We start from the raw sequence: 22,158 nt of genomic DNA on the forward strand, positions 1-22,158 counted from the left end.
TCACGGACGGACGGACCAATCCAGCTGAAATGCAAACTGAACTTGTATTCCTCTGAAAGGAAGCTTATGTGTAAATTTCAAAGCAATATCTCTATCTGTAACCACACCCCCCCCCAAAAAAAAAGTCCGAAAAACTATTTACCCTACTTATAACCCTAAAGTAGGTCAAGGATGGACCAATCCAGCTGTAATGCAAATTCACTCTTACAATTTTTGAGGGAGTTATTGTGACAAAATTTCAAAATTGTACATGCATCCGTTACGGAAAACATGACCCCAGACGGACGGACGGACAGCCGACCAGCCGCACGGACAGCGCCATAACATACATGTAATACCTAATGACAGGCGTATAAAAAGGAGCAAAATTACCCCTTATCGAATTACTTGTTATGAAAAAAATTTATTGTGACTTACCGTAATTCTTATAGTTTATATTCGTGTTCATGCACATCATCGTAATGTTCTAAAATGGGCAGTAAATTTTGATTCCTAGGTTAACCTGTGAGTTGATGGTCAAAATTGAAAACATATTTCGAATTTAGGAATAAACAGCAAGTCATCAAATTTAGATTTAAATATTTAGCTGCTATAGCATTGGGTTTAAACTATCTCTTCAGTTTATTTTGCTCACTTGTTTTGTTTACGTATTTACGGAAGAGTAAAGCAATTGCCACAATCTACACATTTTATATGACAAGTTGGGAAAATCTGGGCCCCTAGGTTAAGGGTTCAAAGTCCAGGGAGGAACTCTTTCTGACAACTTCTTACTCCAGCACATGAATTAAATTGAGGCAGTCAAGACACAAGGCTTGAAACAGTTTGAAAACCCGTGCTCATATAACATTTTTTAAAACTTCGAACTTTAGTTTGGTCGGTTGATTGTGTTTTGTTTAACGTCTCGCTCGAATTTTTCTCTCACTCATATGGAGACGTCACTATTGCCGGTGAATGGCTGCAAAATTTAAGCCTATGCTCGACGCTTACATGCTTTTGAGCAGGGAGTTGTTTTTTTTTTTATCGTGCTACAACTCCTGTGACACGGGACCAAGGAACTATTTTAACCCGGATCCCTACGGACCTTCTAGTTTGGAGTCATAGAATCAATATGTAAAGTTCAAATCAGAGATTGGTATATCTACCCAGCAAGTAAGCTTTCAGCATCAATTGCTTATTTAGGCACCGGTCAATGTTTAAGGGGGGGGGGGTGCATTCCATATTTCCATTTATAACAAAACCCATGTCCTATCTTCTAAAAATACAAAAAAAGTTGCTGTCCTGTATCAGATGTGTAATTAAAAGGTGTGTGTTCCATCTAATAAATAAATAAATATATATATATACACACACACAGTCCCTGACACGTTCTACTTTACCATTTTTCCGTTCGCTGTCCGTGCGTTCACCGTGCGCTCTTCATTCGTTCACCGTTCGCTCTCCGTGCGTTCACCGTGCACTCTCCGTTTACAGTTTTGCGCTCACCGTGCGTTCACCGTTCACTGTCATTCGGAACACTCAAGTCAAAGGATTGATTTTCATAGAAAGGCAAAAATGAAAAAGGAACTTGTGCATAAGAGTAAAAGTATACAAACTTCTTATTATATCAGAAATTTAATTTATAAAGTACAAATATCAGGATTATCAACTGTGAAAATGCAAGGAAAACTGCAGATCACTCATCAATATCAAAGAAGAAAATAAATCATTGTTATTATCATTACAAAACACAATTATTGTTTGGGTAAAAAGTGGGAGAAGTTCTGAATGAGAGAAAAATGCAAGAGCCTTCAGTTATGAATTTAACCCTTATACATGTGCATGTAGCGAAGAACGAGCAACGAGCGCTGGTACGTGTACGAAAATGAGGCAGTTTCACTTAATGACTAAATACCTTGCCCCCACCCGAATTATCTTTTTAATATTTTCAAGTATGGACAAAAGCACAATTTATTTTGTCTCACTTGACAAGAAATTTTATATAAGTTTATCATTTTTCTTAACCCCCCCCCCCTCTCTCTCTCTTAAAAAAATTATGCTACACTGTACGTTTCAATGCACATTCGTGCTCAAATGTCAAATTGATTTGACTAATATTTCTGATTATATTACGCCTATCTTTATGAGAGACATTTTCAATAGATATATTTACTCCTTTCCCCAAATTTAAAAGTTTTGAATCGTTTGTCTTTAATATAAAGAGGAAATATTTCTCCTATATTTCTGCCCCACCTATGATATACGTATAGTTCAGTGCAATAAACAGTTTTATCCACATAAAAAATATACAAATATTGCACAATCTAAATGTAAATTCATGGTCACACTATTTATTTTGAATGTACGTACATTAATTCTGGGAGATTTTTTCCTCAATTCGATATACTATATCTGTATTTACAGTAAAGTGAATTACGCAAAATCTACGTGGGCATAAACTTTTTATACTATTTAGAAGCGTTCATGCAGGTGTCAACACGATGTACATGATGTACCTGTTCTACCTGTGCTAGTTGTTCAATGCATTTATCTCGACTCCTTTCGGGGTTGGTTTTCTTTAACTGCGTGTAATCCAAACGGCCGCGCTCGTAAATTTTGTGCATCTGTAAATTCTAGGCACTAATTACTAGATTATCTTCAATTCACATGCATCATTTATACTCTTGTATTAAGAAATATAATACTATGCATCTTAAGTTAAAATATATAATTGCATGTAGCATACCGAGATAAAGCACCGATATTCATGATTTATGAAAACGTCAAGAATTCTAGATATTATAAAATATATGTTTCTAGTTTTCATGTATACATGTATCTGTACAGAATATGCAATACTGTAAATAATGAACATATGAAATTTCTTTTGTTTGTCCATCATTGTTACGTGCATTGATGTGAAATTCACGATCATTTTCATGAGATGTATACATCCAGTATTTGCACAAAAATGAGCAAACAGATGTATTCATATATGTATTCTCTACCTGATTATAAAGTAAGTACAATCCAAGGGGAAAATCCGAAATATACCGAATGAATAGACCATTTTGCGTTCACCGTTCACTTTGCGTTCACCATGCGCTTACCGTTCACCAAATTGCGTTCACCGTTCGCTCTGAGTGAACGTTCGCTCACTATGCGTTCACTGTTCAAGTGGGAAAGTAGAACGTTTCAGGGACTGTGTATATATATATATATATATATATATATATATATATATATATATATATATATATACATGTTTATTTATTTTAAAACACCCTGGAGTTCTTCATGATTGTCTCTCCAGTTATATCAGCTAAGGGATTCAAACTCCTGAGAAACTTTTGTTTACTTTGTCATGTTGTTCGGTAATTTGTCTAGTGAAATTACAAATCTCATTATTTTCAACTATTTTTTTTTCTTTTTGTTAAATTGTTGTTTAAAGTGCTACATTTTGCATAGTTTTTAATTACTGTTTTACTGAATTGTTGTCTCATGTACTTAGAAGTATTTTTCACATCTCAGTATTCTCTATGAAAGGTGAAGATAACGAACAGAGACCAATCTCATATCTCCTATAAGCAATAAAAAAATGAGAGTTGGGCAAACACGGACCCCTGGAAATACCAGAGGTGGGATCAGTAAGCATACCCTGCCGGCCGGGTCACACCCTCCGTGAGCCCTATATCTTGATCAGGTAAACGAAGTTATCCGTAGTCAAAATCAGTGTGCCAAGAACGGCCTAAAACTATCGTAAACTGAAGAAATCTTAAGACAGGTCTTAGAACGTTGTTACAGATGCAGTCTGCTATGCAGAGTATTTCGTGTATTGCAACCCACAGGCAATTGTCATTGTTAACAGTTGCCATGTAATACATGGAGAGAGAAATACACATACAATTAATGTAACGACAAACCTTTCGTCTTTTGACAGGGAACTTGTATTTCATGGATTACCAAATGTGGAATTAAAGCCAAGTTAGTTTAAAATACAGTTATAAACCTTACAAAGAGAATGCTGTTACAAGCTTTTTCAGTTAGAGCCAATTAATATTTCCCTCATGTAACCTATCTAATTCTTTCATCATTTCTGTTTTTCAGACAGGAGTAATGGTACGCGCTTGTTTTAATGTGTCTAATATGATATTTTAATATACCTCTTATTTTTCACTTTCTTTATATGTTTGGTAGTCCTTGCGCTGAGAATATTTTGAGAAAATGGAGCATGTAAGGAAACAGCAAAATAAATCTTATTAGATAAATGCATTGAATTCATTATGAATGTGACTGAAATTCACTTTCCAAAAACTTTTCACCGAAAAGAAATCTTCAAATGATGAAAAAAGAATCGTTAAGAGAAACTATTACGTGTAAATTAACAGGTATAACATTAATTTCTGCGACAAGACCTCCTTTCTGAAATGAGATCCTACATGGTATAGTCGAAACTGTCATATGGAATTCTCCATTATCCTTTTTCTTTTCGCAAAATTGAACATGACAAGTTTTGCCTGGACATTGAGTCTCGGTTATCAAAAATAAAGAGCGATATTCCAATCGAAGACATGGTTGGCCTTTACGATGAGGGTATCCGTGATGTGATAAATGACCACGCACCATTGAAAGAAAGAAATGCGATCGTTAGGCATAATTCGCAGTGGTTTACAGAGGAACTCCATATGCTAAAACGAACTAAGCAAAAAACAGAACGTACATGGAGACAAACCCGTTTGACTGTACACCATCAAATATATAAGGAGTAAGTTCGAACATACAGCAAATCCTTAACTCAGTGTAAAATGGAATATTATTCACACAAAATAATCCAGTGTGGCAGAGATTCTAAGAAGCTCTATTGTCTGACGAATCGGCTCATGGGTTACACGTCCGAACCCATTTTACCTTCATCTTCTGAGGGAAAGGAATTATCGCAAAACTTTGCTAAATATTTTCATGGAAAAATAAGCAATATCCGTTTATCAGTTTGCGAATCTAGTGCCTCGAACAATGGCGCAAAATATCCGTTTTGCTCTGATATTCCATTTGATGGTGAACACCTCAGGAAATTTGCACCTGCAACTACAGGAGAAATTCGAAAACTCCTTATGAACTCAGCACCCAAATAATGTTATTATACCTATGTCCTTTCTATGTAGGATAACAGTTGCGCTATCCTTGTATTGCTCGACCTCTCTGCGGCTTTCGATGTCATAGACCACAATATCCTATTGCAACGTATGGAAAACATGTTTGGTATCACTGGATATGCATTGAAATGGATTAAATCCTATCTTAGTGATAGATATCACCGTGTTGCCGTGGGTTCATCGTTGTCCGATGCTTGTCCTCTCAAATGTGGTGTACCGCAAGGCTCAGTCCTGGGTCCGACACTCTACTGTCTTTTTTCAAAACCCTTAGGGGAAGTAAGCAGACGTCATGATATGACGTATCATATATACGCCGATGACACCCAGATCTACATCATCGTTGAACCTGGTGACAATTGGACTGATATGTCTCAAAGACTCTCAAGTTGTTTATCGGACATACGTATGTGGATGAGTATTAACCTCCTCAAACTCAATGGAGATAAAACTGAACTTGTAGTCTTCGCACCAAAACACAGACTTAAAAATATGAGCAGCTTTGATCTTGAATTTGGTGACTGTGCTGTAAGTGATTCATCTTTCGTAAAAAAAAAAAATTAGGCGTATTCTTTGACAAATCCCTTACCATGGAAAAACACTGTCTCTCTATTTCCCGCTCAGCATATGTGAACATTCGCAGAATTGGCTGTATCCGTTCATTTATCAATGATGAAGCATGTAAAACTCTTGTAAACTCGCTAGTTACATCCAGATTAGATTATGGAAACCGCATTGCTTTATGGTGTTCATTTTCAACACACCAGCAAACTTCAGAGAGCACAAAACACAGCTGCAAGATTAATAACACGTTCAAACAAAATCCGACCATATTACTCCTGTTCTAATAGATTTTCACTGGCTCCCAGTTGAATACAGAATTCGATATAAGATACTTCTTCATACTTTCAAATCTCTCAACAACCTACCTCCAGTTTACATAAAGGATATCCTTGCAGTTTACAATCCCACACGATCACTTAGATCTGAATCTCTGCATCTTCTCCAGGTACCTCGGACACGTACGAAAACATATGGGGATCGACGTTTGGACAAGGCTGCCAGTGGCGGATTTAGAGGGGGGGGGGGCACAGCCGCTGTTATAGAGCCAGACTTCCCCTCATAGTGAGACTTCCCCCCGGAAGTCTGGCTCTAAAGTGAGCCTTCCCCCCTGGGGGAAGGCTCACTCTAGAGCCAGACTCCCCCCCCCCCCGAGCCAGTCTCCCCCCCCCCCGCGGAAGTCTGGCTCTAGAGTGAGCCTTCCCCCTGCGGAAGTTTGGCTCTAGAGGGAGCCTTCCCCCCGGAAGTCTGGCTCTAGAGTGAGCTTTCCCCCCGGTAGTCTCGCTCTAGAGTGAGCCTTCCCCCAGCAGAATTGCTCTAGAATAAACCTTACCCCCAGGGGGAAGACTCACTCTAGAGCCATACCACCCTCTTGAAGTCTCGCTCTAGAGGGACACCCCCGCTTTCATCCCCTCCTGCACAAACTATGAAATAAATTTTAGTTTATCGGACAGAGAATTACCTACCTACCTACCTGCAGATGAGAAGAAACATAAACTCGAAATTTCCTCATTTCATTTTTAAGACTTCTTAAACAAACCCAGTCATAGGTATTGTGTGGGTCAAAGTTCAAAGTTTATGGGTCAAACAAAATGACTTATCGATTCCAATGTGTTTTATTCACCGTTTTCTTCTATTGAGTTTAGAGAACGACTTACGGAGGTATGCTACACCAGAGAAATTTGATATGGATGAAAAGTGGAGGATATGTACAACAATATTTTGAAATTGTAAACTTTCAAATTTACTTTATTTAGTCAAAAAATGCAGTTTTAGTAGAAAGCAATCTCAGAAAAATTTAAAACCCATGCTGGACTCGAACACACGATCTTACAGTTCAGCAGTCGACGTGCTTTTCTCTCTCTTTTATTGCAGTCGACATGCTAACCTATTGAGCTACTCAGCTATAGGTGAGAATTCTTTAAATGATTAGACAAATATTGCTGATATTTATATTTTCATCCATGTTTCGAAAGGAAGTCAGGCATTATGACGATGAAGAGTACCTCCTTCAGCAAAATCATTTAATGCCCTGCTGAAAAAGGTGTTGGTATCTAAACAATATCCATAAAGTGATAGGAGTTTACCAGGAATGAATGAAGGGGGAAGTCCTGCTATGGGGGAAAGTCTGACTCTACAACTAGTGATAGAGTAGGTCTTCCCACGGGGAAGTCTGGCTTTAGAGTGAGACTTCACCGGGGGTTCTCCTGCTCTAGAATGAGCCTTCCCCCAGGGTGAAGGCTCACTCTAGAGCCAGGCTTCCGAGGGAAGGCTCACTCTAGAGCCAGGCTTCAGGGGGGAAGTCTCATTATGGGGGAAGGCTCACTCTACAACACCGGCGCCCCCCCCCCCCCCCCCCCTTACAATTTTCAAATTTAAGGTAAATCGTGGTATCTTGTTTCGGAAAATGTACTAAACAATAAAAGAAGCAATAATTTCTTCCACTCCCAGAGAAATAAATGACAAAATCCTTTGATTTCTTGAATTACTTTATTGGGAGAACTTAATTTTTTCCAAAAAACCCTTAAAATTTGGGTCATTTTATTAATTTCACCTTATTAAAATGATAGAATATAGTACAAATGACTTAATAGGAGAAATATTTCAAGCCCCATAAAATCTGTAAAATCCAGGAGCTTCGCCCCTTGGACCCCCACCAGGGCTTCGCCTTGCACCCACTGTCTCATAAAGTGGTGCCCCCCGTAACCACAATTCTTGGATCCGCCCCTAGCTGCATCGAGTCTCTGGAACTCTCTGCCTTTTAAACTCAGACAATGTACTTCACTGTCTAGTTTTAAAGTGGACCTCAAAACGCATCTTTTTAGATTAGCTTTTAATTTGTGATTATTTATATATACATGCACTTAGTGCTCTTACATACAGCTCTTACAGTGCTGTTAAAAAAAACAACCCAAAAAACTGTAGTTTGTTATTATACCTGTGTCCTTTCTATGTATTTAATTATTCCTAAGGGTTGTTTTAAATTATTTCATATGTTATTAGGGCAATCAAATCATTACATTAGGCGCTATATATTAATAATTATACATTTTAATTCTGACACTATGAATATTTTATTCACATGTATGTGCACATCGATTTTATATTATATTTTCTTTCACATATGTAAAGCGCTTTAGAGAACTAATGTTGATAAGGTGCTATATAAATCTTTTAATTACAATTACAATTATCGACTTACAGCTTACATTGTGAATTATTCTTTTACACTCCGTTTACGTAAACGTGAAATTCACTTACCGATTAATTTCCTGAATCCTCAGAAATGAATAGCTATTACCGAGCGGCGAGAGGGACTCAAAGTACCGCGGCGGAAGTAAATCCATGTTATGCGACCTAAAACTCTTCTCAATTTCCGCCCTTACATGCAGCAATGACATACTTCTAAGCCACTGATATCAGGGAGGTGGATTTTATCTGCAATTGAGACTGATAACATATTTTAAACGTGAGTCTCACATCTTTTCTTAATTATTTTCATAACATGGATAATTAGTTTATTTATAATTATTAAGTTTTATTAAAAATAAGAAAAAGACAAGATTTAATTTGAATTAAGGGTAGATCAGAGGATTGATTCAGTGTTGGGGATTTAAAAGCGTATACTAGTAATTATGGGAGCACAATGAGAGAAAAAATCTCGAATGATATGTCTTGTACTTTAACGCATACCTATTTTTCATCGTGTATTTCCAATATGTGCTGAAATATTCTTATATCGTACCTCACTTGCACGATATAACCCTGTATGTTTCAAACGATGCAGTTTTTAGGCCACCTGAGTAAACTCAGGTGACCTATTGCGTTTGGTTGTCGTCCGTCGTGTGTTAACAATTGAACATTTTTAACTTCTTCTTAATAACTACTGGTCAGTCCAATTCTTTCCAAATTTGGTATGAAGCATCATTGGGACAAGGGGAACATAAATTGTAAATTTCAGGACTCCAGCTTCCCCACAATTGACCAATTTTCAAAAGTCTTCTTCTCAAGAACCACAAACATGTAAGAAAAACTAAATGCATGGTGATGTAGAGCAGGTAGGCCTCTACCAAAATTGTAAATTTCATGATCCCCGGGGTAGAGGTTCTGACCCCAGGACGGGGCCAAACTTGGTATATAGTGTTTATGTGTAAAACACTTAAATATCATCTTCTTTAGTGCTATTGATACTAAATTGAAAATAAATAGATATTTAGAAAGTACAGGTAGTCCTTTACCAAAATTGTAAATTTGATGATCCCAGGGGTAGGGGTTTTGGTATCAGGGTGGGGCCAAAATGGTCAGTTCTTAAATGTGTGAACAATTCACATTTTTAACTTCTTCTTGATAACTATCATTCCAATTTTTTTTCAAATTTAGTATGAAACATATTTGGAACATAGGGAACATAAATTGTAAATTTCAGAATTCCTAGGAGCGGGGCAAAAAATGTCCAAAATTGACCAATTTTCAAAAATCTTCTTCTCAAGAACCACACATGTGTAAGAAAAACTAAATGCATGGTGATGGAGAGCAAGAAGGCCTCTGCCAAAATTGTAAATTTCACGATTCCCGGGGTAGGGGTTCTGACGCCAGGGTGGGGCCAAACTTAGTATATAGTATGTATGTATAAGTTTGTTGATACTGTATAAAATCTAAATGCATACTTAGAGATAGCAGAAAAGGATGTACAAAAAATGGTGAATTTCATAATCCAGGGTTATGACTTTAGGATGAGTCCAAATTAGTCATATCTTTTGATATTTTAATGTTAATACATGTACACCTATTATTTAAAGGCTTTCATCAGTGTATGCACTTTTGAGGGCAGTGAAGTTTTAAGAACACATCTTGTTTATACTGTTGTTGAACATTAGAATTTAGCTTAGATGTTCAGAACAGGAAAATTTTTTCTAGATTCCATAGCCCATGGAAGTAGTGATACTTTTTCACTAGTATTCAGGTGACCGATAAGGCCTGTGGGCCTCTTGTTATGAAAACAGTGGTATGCTATAATGTGCCCATATCTTATTTCTTAGCTTTAGATACTAGTATAAAGAAGGAAAACACACGTAAAGAAATTACAAGTTTATTATTTCTTAAGGTACACAAAATTAAATATATTCGCATAAAACATTGACAGTTAAACAACTAAATTTGAAATAAAATAAATTTGTTTTTTTGTTTGTTTGTTTGTTTTTAAAAAGATGCATTGAAAATCAGTCATTTAATATCAACAGGTTGCAAGAAATATGTTTATCACATGGCTTTACAGAAACTGCATAGAACATTCTGTCAGCCAATTAAAATCAGCTTACTTATTTAGCACGGTAATGGTACAATACGGGGTATCGGAAATAGAAAATTTTGGAACTCTTCTGAAAAAGAAGTTACGAAAATTATGCGTCATCTGGGCAACTCTTGCATACAAATTAGTGATGGCTAAAGACGACTCACTTCTGATACAAAAACATCTGCCTGGTTTGAAGGTTATTTTTCAGAATGTTGCAAGAGAATGCCCTTGTACCAAAAACGTGAGTTATTGGATTAAATTTCTGATGTTTGGTTGCGGAGTTTATTTCCTCTACCGTATGCACGTATGTGGATATATTTTCTCGAGTCATTAAAACAACCGACCGATATGAAATGATATCAGCATATAAATAATCATCGATCTCCAGATACGCACATGCAGCAACATGATTGTACCCCTCCCCCCCCCCCCCCCCCCCTGTTTTCTTGACATGTGACGTACTTATCGCGTTGATATCCCATACAACGTATGTAAGTTTGTTTTTACATATAGTAGTAGTACATGTAAAGATTGATTTATTAGCTGGTCACTTGTTATAGTGGTAGTAGAAATCCAAGGTTGAGTCCATGATTGAACTCATGCGTGTACTAAAGGATAAGAGGACACTAAATGGGGCGATCTTTCGGATGAGACCGCAAAAACCAAGGCCCCGTGTCACAGCAGGTGTGGCACGATAAAGATCCCTCCCTGCTCAAAGGCCGTAAGCGCCGAGCATAGGCCTAAATTTCACAGCCCTTCACCGGCAGTGGGGACGTCTCCATATGAATGAAAGATTCTCGAGAGGGACGTTAAACAATATTTAATCAATCCCCCCTTTGAGTTTACGATTTTGGGGTTTGGGCAGAACTGCTTTTCTTGCTATGATTTTTTCCCCTACAAATACAATTTTTTTCTCCATTTGCTTCCCACCCCTCAACTTTGAAAAACGACACTAAACTGAACCTGAACTCACTACATGTATATAACTAAGTGCTTGTCTACTGAAAGTTGCCCAATCTAACGCAGAAAACGTGATCTCTTTGGGGATACTAAATATTAAAATCGTGACGGAATCGGAGACGAAGTAATGGTTCCGATATTCCGTATTTATTGGGTTCTGTGAAACGGGAAATCGAGCCGTTGAACCATGTTCTGACGCTAGAGATGAGGTAATGAATGGAGTCATTGCATACATGGTTTTGTAGATACATTATTATAGAAGAGAACGCAGTAAATGGATTTGCATTGTTTATTCCCTGGCAGTGCAATTGATCGACATTCTCCTCAGTTTAATTTCATGTTAAGTACCTTTACTCCTCTTGTATTAATTGTCAGTATACAAATGTCATTATTGTATCAACGGAATGAGTGTCCGTAATGCAATAGAGTAAAATTGCTATTTGCAAATGTAAATTTAATGTGAACTACTGATATTTTCGCATGCATCCCCCATTACAATGTCAAATATCAGCTATGGTTCTGGTGATCATCATTACGATACAAGTACATATATATTAATTGTTGGCACATGGTCTTGGTTAGGAATCCAGTTTATCACTTTTCAGGTCAAAAGCAAAAGAGTTATTGTACTTGGATTACGTGGGCAATAAGTATGAAAAAGTGAAGATAACGAACAGTGATCAATCTCATAAATCCGTTAAATACAAAATTACAAGTAGGGCAAACACGGACCCCTAGAAACACAAAAGGTTGGATCAGGTTCCTGAAAGGAGTAAGCATTCCTTGTTGACTGGTCACATCCGTCGTGAACCCTGTATTCTAATCAGGCAAACGGAATAGTCTGCCTTCAAAATCAGTGTGTAAAGAACGGCCAAATAGATATGAAACACACCAGAGAGCATTCGACGTGATGACCGTTTATATTTGCAGAGTAGATTATTATAACAATCATAGAATTTGGGATATGCTGACTTTCAACAGCACTGTTAAAACCCTGTAACTTAAACTTATTTATCCGTAGCCTGTGTCGATTTAGAATTTGATCATACGAGGAATCAGTTCTCGCGAATCGAATCAGTTGAGAGACATACACACCACATGCAGGTGATAATGGGATATTGATACATCAATATGGGAAGGGGGAATCTGAACTCACCACGTTTACCATAAAGTTGAGCTGTTGGTTTGTAAGTAACGTCTATATTCAATAAAATATTCAAATATGAAGCAGATGTGGAAGATTGCGGTGTTCCTTATATCGAGTTCACTGGGATATATCGAATCGACATGTGAATGATGATGAGTAAAAGATAAAACGTCCTCGATGTACATGTATGTAAATGTTGAGTTGAAGGGTTTCCTTCCCATATAGAAGCTTTTGAATAAATTCTGCCGCAAAAAAGTACAAAAAAACAGATTAACTAATAAGGAGCACAATTTCTGACCATGAAAATTCCAACAGATACTACGCAGGTATTGTTTATGAGTAACTCCAAAAAAAACATTGATTTCAGCTTCAGAGTACCTGTGCGTAGAATCAGAGTGATGTCTAACAAAGTAATGACTGATCATAAAATACGAACATGTTCGAGTTCCTTTATATTGTTATTATATTAGTCATTTATTAGCACTCTGAGTTGCTTTATTATTAATGATCAAGTTTATTAAGCTCACTCAAACCAGCAGTCACTTTATGAAGGGGTTTATCTTTGGAATATTAGTTTGTAACAGGGATTCAAAATCGATTGTGACCGTGTTATAGTAGAAAATCGTTCATGTTTTCTATACGTGATGTTTTTTCTGACATTTTATTATGTGATAAAATTATCCACGGTATGTCTGCATTATAGTGTATGTATAAGGTGCCATTGTAGTCGTTGCACAAGCCGTATTCACAATTTCACATCGTCATCATCAGAAATATCACATAATAAAATGTCAGAAATACGCATTTATTGTCCATTTAGTTTGTTATTAAATGTATATTGTCATTTACTAGGCACAGAATTTCAAAGCCAAACTGAACTATGTAGATATTTATAGTCTGTCTAACGTACATATGTACGATATGAATCCGTAGGTTCACATTAATTACTGTAATATAAAGAGTAATCTTGTGTCCTTTACATGAGGCAAATGCCTCCGAGGAGATACTTCATAGGTCGATTTTAATATGCATGGACGTAACTACTAGTATATGGAATGATGTACTGATACATAAATATATATTATTACTGCAGTAACTTGATCCGAAGAGTCGGATCACGTCGAGTTGACAGGCGTGGATCATCAGATCACACGAGACGCGAAGCGTCGAGTTTGATCTGATGATCCGCGCCTGTCAACGAGACGTGATCCGACTCTCCGGATCAAGTTACTGTAGTAATGATAAATTTATTATATACCCCCTTCTGCCTTTTAAATCCACATTTATAAGATACTAAATGCAATCCAAATTATCAAAAACACAGACATACCATGAAATTATGTTTTGTGTACGCAGTTTCGTTTGTGACGCGGTCAACATTTTCCGCAAATAACGTTGCGTTGATGCATTGTGACGTCATTGTGACGGCATCAGTTTCAGAGGATACTGATACGGAATCAGAAAACCACAGTGTGGTGATCCGGAAAACCGGATCTCACGCTGTAAAATCCACAGTATCAACGAACGATACATTGATGGGTATATAATAAAGATATATATGATATGTGGAATGATGTACTTATACAGATATGTATCTATATGATATGTGGAATGATGTACTCATACAGATATGTATCTATATGATATGTGGAATGATGTACTTATACAGATATGTATCTATATGATATGTGGAATGATGCACTTATACAGATATGTATCTATATGATATGTGGAATGATGCACTTATACAGATATGTATCTATATGATATGTGGAATGATGTACTTATACAGATATGTATCTATATGATATGTGGAATGATGTACTTATACAGATATGTATCTATATGATATGTGGAATGATGTACTCATACAGATATGTATCTATATGGTATGTGGAATGATGTACTTATACAGATATGTATCTATATGATATGTGGAATGATGTACTTATACAGATATGTATCTATATGATATGTGGAATGATGTACTCATACAGATATGTATCTATATGATATGTGGAATGATGTACTTATACAGATATGTATCTATATGATATGTGGAATGATGTACTTATACAGATATGTATCTACATGTATATGATATGTGGAATGATATATACGTGTATCAATAACACTGGTGTGCTCGTATGATATCTTCCCCTTTCATTTTATTTCATTGAAATTTGCCCATGTGTTAACTAATTAATATCGATGATTAGATTGTTAGTCAGCGGCTGAGATTGCAGTTGTATAATACATCTATTCATTTCATTGTAAGATGCGCTACAATCGGCTTACTTAAAAAGAACTTCCGTCAATTCCTCATTGTTACGTTATAAACTAGGGACTCTTATGTTCAAATTTTTTAGTCTAAATATTAAAAATTTGATCCGACCATCCCTTTACCATATTTGCAAATGCAATAGTTCATTAAACAACAGTGTTACTGTACTAGACGGATAGAAAACTGATAGAATGACTATTCACGAATCAGGTCCAAATGATATGAGAAATGAATTCTGAACAATTTCGTGCGATTTGTAAGTTATGCTCATTTGAAGACCCAGTCGTTCGTATCTACAAATTACCAAACTAACACGTTAGTCTATATGCAAATGGTCAACGAAAGCGAAGAGGATACAATTACATTGCTTTCTTTCTAATTATGGAATTGATTCTCGAGAGGTGAAAGCTATATATGATAATGAAAATAGGAGTGTGATTCAAATATCATTGCAGGCAGTTTTCCATTTGCTATCGTGTGCGCCATCTATGTACAAGATTTGAATGGCGATTGTGAAATTGCTTCCATTTAACGTCAGAAGGCAGCATCCTTTGTCGGCAATAATTAATGATGATTTCTAATAGTCATCTTGTATCATTTCCCGTTCTGCAGAACTACACTTCCATTATTGAATAAGTAAGAGAATCGACGCCAATAAGATTCATGTTATCAGCTCGTTGTGCTTTTAATTTGAACAAATTTGTTCATATTTCTTTTCCTTTGAGATATTCCGCAAGTTTTGATAAATTACAGTGTTGAGATAGGAATTTATAATGAAATTATTTCAGAATCAACATATTCTCATCATTCGTGTTTTCGTGTTTTATTCCCAGAAAGCAGAGCCTGGTAAAAAAAAATTCTGTATAATTTATATATTATTATCAATGTGTATACGAATGTCATTTTTCTTATAACATCATTAAACATGCATCAACCAAACTTAATTACCGACCGATTCATTTGTAGAAAAGTATTTATCTTTGAAATATCATAAACACTAGTTATTTGATCAATAATATTTGTAGTAAGGAAAATTTGTACCACATGAAGGCCGATTTCAAAGATAGATACATTCTGTTTGTGACAGCTTAACATCTTAAAATCAGAACCCTCTGCCGGTACAGTAGAAAGCATTCATCTAAGGCTTGTAAGGCACATAAACAACACCAGGTCCCTACCAATTATAAAGTATTTGAAAAAAGACTGATGGTGTTTGGCGGGGTCTTGATTTTGTGGTTGAAATTAAACCGTTTGATTCCTTGGTTTTGTTCATACCCCATAAAGAATGAAGGCTAAAGTTCATAATTCATAATCAGAAAACTGGTTTACAGAAAATTATTTAAAAATTGCAGACATCAAGAAATGAAACACTGGTATGGCATGTCAAACGTTGCAATATTTGATCTTTTCCATTTGTATTGTATAATTTTCCATTTGTATTCTATATTTTCCATTTGCATTGTATAATTTATCATTTGCATTGTATAATTTCCATTTGTATTGTATAATTTTCCATTTGCATTCTATATTTTCCATTTGTATTGTATAATTTTCCATTTGTATTCTATATTTTCCATTTGTATTATATATTTTTTTCGTTTGCATTGTATAATTTCCATTTGCATTGCAAAATCTTTCATTTATATTGCATCCGAGGGATTGTTTATTTTGATTTGTTACGAAGGATTTCATTAGTTTAGGTCCCACTTATATTTCGCCGTCACCAGGTGACGTACCACAAATAGACTTACTATGCTACATGTATGGGCACAGTGGCGTAACATTGGGGGTACTTTAACGTGTCAACGCCTGTCGATATTTACGTCTAAGGTTTGATGCAGCCATGACACGAGTAGAACTCGAACATGCAACTTCACAGTTATGAACCAAAGGGCATATCACTGAACTACCGCGATCGGTTCCATATAGGACTAGTTGAACATACATGTAGCCAGCAATGAGGAATCTTGCGCCGGGAGACACCCCCCCCCCTCCCTTCACAAATGATATTTTATATACAGATGTCGAAAAAAGCATGCATGTACGTTTTATTTTGTCAGAACGCACTTGTCCAAGGGACTTCCAGGGGCGGATCCAGGAATTGCGGTTACGGGGGCGCCATTTTATGAGGCACGGGGTCTGGGGGCTGCCTCAAGTGGGTAGGGGTCCAGGGGGCGAAGTCCCCGGAAGCTCCTGGATTTTACAGATTTCATAGGGCTTGAAATATGTCATTTTTAATCAAGTGAAATTAGTAAAATGACGCAAATTTTAAGGGTTTCTGGAAAAATTAAGTTCTCTCAATAAAGTACTTCAAGAAATCAAAAGACTTTGTCATTTATTTCTCCGGGAATGGAAGAAATCATTGCTTCTTTTATTGTTTGATACATTTTTCTAAACAAGATACCAAGATTTACCTTAAATTTGGAAATTTTGAGGGGGGGGGGGGGGCGGCTGCGCCCCCCTTAAATCCGCCACTGACTTCGCCCTCCAACTGCAACCCCCCTCCCCCAAGGCTTTGCACTGGATTCACTAGGGATCTTAAGATAGTCCCCAGACATCCAGCAGTTTACTGCATCCTTTCGTTCAGAATTATCTAGATCAGCCAGTGGTTAAATAGGAGACTAGTTTGAATATGCTGATCACATTAGACGCATAAAAGCGATCAATTAATGGGGTGGGTGGGGGTGGGGGGTTACGCCATTACACTTAGCAAATACGGTACATTCCTGCGAAACGTGGCTCCTGAACTTTACTTCTTCAACATCTCGCGCATTACAAAATTCGATAAACGATAACTTAAGATTAATCCATTGAATAGTTGTAACAAACCAAACTTGAGGTTAACAATTGGTGGGGACCCAAGGGCTGAATTAAGTACCCCGAATCTACTGAATTCTGACTTCATAAAAATGTGCATGCTTTTCTGGACAGTTTTATTTTTCAAAAAAATGATCGGGGGGGGGGGGGGTCGCCATTACTAGAGCTAGCTAAGTATTTTTAAAAATAACTAGTCCAGGACCTGGTCGTGGTAGTTCAGTAATATATCGCTTGGTTTGTGGGCGAGAGGTCGTGAGTTCGAGAACCGTTACCTTTTCTGGACAGTTTTATTTTTCAAAAAAAATGATCGGGGGGGGGGGGGTCGCCATTACTAGAGCTAGCTAAGTATTTTTAAAAATAACTAGTCCAGGACCTGGTCGTGGTAGTTCAGTAATATATCGCTTGGTTTGTGGGCGAGAGGTCGTGAGTTCGAGAACCGTTACTGTTATTGCCGCATCAAAGCTTTAGAGACACAAAAACAGTGATTGCTCCTTTGCCAAACACTCGGCATTTAAAAGACCTTAAAAACAGATATTCCGTATCGCTGCACAGGCGTTGGCACGATAAAGAACCGTCATTGCTACGGCCTGTCATCGTCAGTTACCCACGGATGCTTCTATTCGAGCGTGAGTGGACTCAAAACCGTGGTTTGCGACGATGCGGCCCTGTGTGCTAAGCACGTCTACAGTACAGATGTGGTACATCAGTGACGTTAACTAATGAAATCCTTCGTAACAAATCAAAATAAACATTCCCTGGATACAATACAAATGAAAAATTATACAATGCAAATGGAAAATATAGAATACAAATGGAAAATTATACAATACAAATGGAAACTATACAATGCAAATGTAAAATTACACAATGCAAATGGAAAATATAGAATACAAATGGAAAATTATACAATACAAATGGAAAAGATCAAATATTGCAACGTTTGACATGCCATACACTGGTACACTCTAAACGTTCCTGATCTCCAACTGCGCGCAAATAATGGCGGTACAGAAACGACACACTCAGCAGTATTCCTCGACAATCTGGTCATATCTTACTTATAGACCTTCTCCTCTAGAAATCACAATTTAAAAACATACTGAAAATGCAGTAAGGCGTTGACAACGCACTGTTGTGTCCGTTGATCCTTTTCAACTACATAGACGAGTATGGGGTTCACGGCCTGTGTGACCGTTCGACAGGAGATGCTTACAATCTCTGGTATATCCAGGGGTTCGTGTTTGCCCAACTCTCTATTTTGTATTCCTTATAGAAGTTATGAGATTGATAACTGTTCGTTATCTTCACTTTTCATGTTTAATACTGTTATCATATAAATATTGCATGTAGTTGAGGGTAAAATTGAAAATTTTCACCCCGAGAAAACCATTGTTAACCGAGGCGTAGCTGAGGTTGACAATGGTTTCTCGAGGGATGAAAGTTTTAAATGTTACCCTCAACTAGTTGTTTTATTATAATCATCAGCATTTATCTTCATTGGTGCAATTTTGTATTGGCTGGGTTTGATAATTTGTGCCCTCAAGGGGGGTGGGGTGGGTACCTGTATTCAACAGCCAGGTGCACAGTGTCCCGTGTCGCGACAGGCGTTGGCACGATAAAGAACCCTCACTGCTACGGCCCTGGGCGCTAAGTCTAAATTCACGATACTTCATCTACAGCTGGTGACGTCTTAGTATGAGTGGAGGATTCTCGACGGGACGTAAAACAAGAGGCCCATGGGCCACATCGCTCACCTGAGTCACCTTTGTCCATATCAGAAGATTTTCCATATCTATTTGCATGTAAAACCGTAGTCCCTATTATGGCCCCAAACCTACCCCTGGAGGCCATGGTTTTTGCAAACTTGAATCTACACTATGTCAGAAAGCTTTCATGTAAATATGAACTTCTTTGGCCCAATGGTTCTGGAGAAGAAGATTTTTAAAGATTTTCCCTATATATTTGTTTGTAAAACTTTGATCCCCTATTGTGGCCCCATCTTACCCCAGGGAGGCATGCTTTTAACAATTTAGAATCTGCATTTTATAAGGAAGCTTTCATATAAATCTCAGCTTTTCTGGCTCAGTGGTTCTTGAGAAGAAGATTTTTAAAGATTTTCCCTATATATTTGTATGTAAAACTTTGACCCCCTATTGTGGCCCCATCCGACCCCCGGGGGCCAAGATTTTAACAATTTAGACTTTGCATTATATAAGGAAGCTTTCATATAAATCTCAGCTTTTCTGGCTCAGTGGTTCTTGAGAAGAAGATTTTTAAAGATTTTCCCTATATATTTGTATGTAAAACTTTGACCCCCTATTGTGGCCCCATCCGACCCCCGGGGGCCATGATTTTAACAATTTAGAATCTGCACTACCTAATAAAGCTTATCTATAAATTTCATCTTTTCTGGCCCAGTGGTTCTTGAGAAGAAGATTTTTTAATGACCCTACCCTATTTTTACCTTTTCTTGATTATCTCCCCTTGGAAGGTGGCCTGGCCCTTTATTTTAACAATTTAGAATTCCCTTTACCTAAGGATGTTTTGTGCCAACTTTGGTTGAAATTGGCCCAATGGTTGTTGAGAAGAAGTTGAAAATGTGAAAAGTTTACAGACGGACAGACGGACGCCGGAATACGGGTGATCAGAAAAGCTCACTTGAGCTTTCAGCTCAGGTGAGCTAAAAACCCAACCAATCAACCAACCTATCTGCGACAATTCATTCCTCAGACAGAGCGAGGCGCGCTATATCTTTGACTGGGTCTTTTGCAAACGATCTTACCTAACGGTACATGTATCTGTTTCGTATGAATTACAAGTTCATTGCTTAAACCAATTTTGTATAGCATCAACATACAATGTAATGAGGTTTTCGTCACCAGCAGACGTCTCCTTGACAAATACCACACTGGAATTCATTGCCCTAAAGGAAAACATGACAAAACTTCTCAGAAACAAAAGTATTCCAGTCCCACCACGGTACGTTTGCGACTATGCGGTGCTTTTCCACTGATCTTACCAGGTTTGAAAGAGAATCATTGTCTGTCCCAAATGTAAACTGTATTTTAATTCTGTTTAACTATTAGTTAGACTTGCATAAAAAAAAAAGACGGGACTAAATAAAGCATTAAAACTATTGCCGTTGAAAGAGATTAATAAATGTACTAGAATCCAATATCTGCCAGACATTTTATGTGGTCAAACAGATGAAATCTCTACAGTCCGACCAAAAAAAAAATTGCGCCAACAAAAGTAAGGTATAACGTAGCGATTTTTATTCTGAGATAATAGAAGAAGCTAAAGAGCGTTATCCAACACTAAACATGTATATGTTCTATTTGTCAAATGCGCTTAACATTATCAACTAATCCCCGAGAAGGTATGTACTTGTATGATAACTTGCAGAACTATCGCAAATGAATGTGACATCCATATGATGTAGCATAAGTAAATCCGTGTTAGCGCTGTAGGACGGCATTTTAACCATCAAGGTCAATCTTATAGTCTTCATCTATAAGGTAGTGATTGTACTGTTTTGCTGTTCCTTCCATGACATATCTACCCCTCACAGTGTGAAATCTTTTTGTTAGGATGCTGGCAAAAGCCTGGGGTTTGGGCTGTATATTTGACATAGGTACGTAGGGAGTGCCAATCTGTATTCTTCACTGTATCGGAAAATGACGTGCGGAAATGAAAGGGTGTGTGTCTGTTTTCAACCTTTGTTGCCATGAAAGATGAAGATAACGAAAAGAGAACGATACAATTCTGTCTGTGAGGGGTAAATATGTCATAAGCCATGTTTTCTTGAGTGATTATATTGGTAAAGTTCTACAATTTTTTTTTTCTTATTCTAAGCTGAAATCAAAATTTTTTATATTCGTTATGGCTACATATGATATATACATTTTTTTTTATCATTTTAAACAAAATAATTCGTAATTGTATGATTATTATTTGACTTAAAATGTTTGTCTTAAATTAAATTGAAATGCTGAATTATTAGAAATCTAATTTTACATTTCCATATATCTTATCAGTCTATTTTGATGATATATCAATTCTATAAATCAGTTGTTATATGTGTGTACACTACAAGTATACATGACGGTACATAGGTCTATATATGTGAGATAAATCAAGTACTATGGTTAGGAATGCATATTTAATCTAGAATTAATTAAAGTTGCACCAAAAGTTAAACTAGATACAATATGCACTGAGATTATTAAAAATATTGGTATGACTCAATATATGAGTGATATTTTCATTTGACAATCTGTACGAATTTACTAGGCTGTGCTATTATTTCTATCCATTCAAGGAAATTAATGACGTGTAATATCTAACTAGAACTCTTCTCGGGCATATATATATTCTATGTTGGAACTGTCATGTGATTATTTACACAATGTCCCCAGTATGTAAGCAAATACAACCAGCAAACTAAGTTTTCTTTTGTTTTTTACGTTAC

The 22,158-nt window shown here is 36.9% G+C and overlaps 2 protein-coding genes across 5 annotated transcripts in view; one reads left to right on the plus strand and one right to left on the minus strand.

The window, feature by feature from the left end:
* The window catches only part of LOC125659626 (2'-deoxynucleoside 5'-phosphate N-hydrolase 1-like), a 370,196-nt gene that overhangs the window by 305,664 nt on the left and 42,374 nt on the right, over window positions 1-22,158 (minus strand). The gene's annotated exons all lie outside the window — the stretch shown is intronic.
* Window positions 8,483-22,158, plus strand: part of LOC125659079 (uncharacterized) — a 47,980-nt gene continuing 34,304 nt past the window's right edge. Inside the window, exon 1 of one of the 4 annotated variants that reach the window (XM_048890626.2) lies at window positions 8,483-8,655. The gene's annotated coding sequence lies outside the window, so the exon portion shown is untranslated. Of the gene's footprint in view, window positions 8,656-10,680; window positions 10,721-20,574; window positions 20,667-22,158 lie in introns of those variants that run through there. The other 3 variants (XM_048890627.2, XM_056149642.1, XM_056149641.1) reach the window with 3 other exon arrangements.

The sequence above is a fragment of the Ostrea edulis genome, chromosome 9 (assembly GCF_947568905.1).
Source record: "Ostrea edulis chromosome 9, xbOstEdul1.1, whole genome shotgun sequence".
Classification (NCBI taxonomy): Eukaryota; Metazoa; Mollusca; class Bivalvia; order Ostreida; family Ostreidae; genus Ostrea; species Ostrea edulis.